The sequence below is a fragment of the Rhyacophila brunnea genome, unplaced genomic scaffold (genome assembly GCF_057557595.1).
Source record: "Rhyacophila brunnea isolate RB1 unplaced genomic scaffold, BYU_Rbru_1.0 scaffold_17, whole genome shotgun sequence".
In the NCBI taxonomy this organism is placed as follows: Eukaryota; Metazoa; Arthropoda; class Insecta; order Trichoptera; family Rhyacophilidae; genus Rhyacophila; species Rhyacophila brunnea.
In genome coordinates, this window is record NW_028232827.1 from 26683954 (window position 1) to 26685545 (window position 1592).

The following is a 1592-nucleotide window of genomic DNA, read 5'->3' on the forward strand; positions in this document are numbered from 1 at the left end:
TTATCCGCATAAACTGGCCGCCGGAACGTAGTTATAGAGACCTGTTTCCCCCCACCGTCTCGTCAAATTTACTGTCAGGGAACGTAACTCTTTTAATATTTATGTTTCTTTAATTCCATTATGTTTTAAATTTAAAAAAAATATGTAATCCACTATAATGTAACACTTTTTTGATATTGGCTAGAGATCTGCCCTGTCTATCACAAAGGTACAGTTATTCGACAAATAAAGATCTAACTACTTAATGTGAAGGGAAAAAGGGCCCAACTTTACAACAAGGCAGGAAGGAGACTTACATAGTACTCACATATTTACGCTTTTAATAGGTACATAATTTTGTAAGATCCTAATCATTTAACAATGTAGTATTTATTTTAAATATCAGAAGAACTACGAGTATAATAATTAAGCTTTGATTGTATTACGTTAATATTATTTGATAGTAAGTAGTATAGATATAAAAAAAAATGTATGTAGAAAGTAAAAAAAAATATTGACTTGGAGGCGCCGGGTATCGATCCCGGTACCTCTCACATGCTAAGCGAGCGCTCTACCATCTGAGCTACGCCCCCGGTGAAAACGTTCACAATAGTTATCGTAATGTTCAGTTGATAATGATGTTAATTTAATTTATTCATAGTAGGTAGGTATCTATTAATAATAATCAAAATGTTGAAATTAGATTTGATTTTATATGCAAGAAAAACATCGATCAATGATAATATATAAATTGTCATTATTATCGAATACTCGTTTGGGTATTATGTTTATTTTTTATAGGCGTACTTCTGATGAGTTCCAATTTTAATTATGCGTGTTATTTAAATTTAATGTATTATTAATTTACTATAAAATTGTATAATAATTATATATAAAACATGTATTTAAGATAGAAAAAAACAAACTTCGCTATGTACCCATCAGGGACGTAAATCATGTACTCATCAGTGACGTAGTCAATGTATAATTATTGTTTCCGGTTAGGTTAATATTTATGTCATTAATTGTCGCCTACTGTACCTAACGTATTAGTATTAAATAATAACTCAATCATAGAGCAGATTAATAAATATAATTCGGATAGGCTATAGGTACCGCAATACACTACAATTTGAAACAGAGTTTTGATTGTATGAGTGTCGTACGAAAATGAAACACAGTGAGGTCCCTAGACAAAATGCCACCCCTAGGCAGCGCCAGAATGCCCCATTTTATTATACAGTATTTTTTATCATCCTTTCATGACTCCAATATCTGAGAAAGGTATTGTATGAATACATTACTAACAAAATATACCGCTAAACCTAATTTAAATGCCATCTCTACTTTAATGGACAATATTGAAAGTCCACGGATTCAGATACATTAAAAAAATATTATACATGATAACTTGCATGTGTCATTGCTGCTTACCAAAGACGTGTCGTCCAAGGACAACGGAAGTAAACTAGACATCACGATACCGACAAAAAAAATACAGTTCTGTTAAACGTATTATGTTAATTAATACATTTTGTTTCCAACCAATGAGCTGAATTTTAGCTAAGCTTAGGTACCTACCTATATCTATATATACCTAATCATTCTCCTCA

The 1592-nt window shown here is 31.3% G+C and overlaps 1 non-coding gene across 1 annotated transcript; it reads right to left on the reverse strand.

Annotated features, from left to right (window-relative positions):
* Positions 1 to 499: 499 nt before the first annotated feature.
* Positions 500 to 572, reverse strand: TRNAA-AGC (transfer RNA alanine (anticodon AGC)). The gene has a single exon. It is a non-coding gene; the product is annotated as a tRNA-Ala (tRNA).
* Positions 573 to 1592: the final 1020 nt, after the last annotated feature.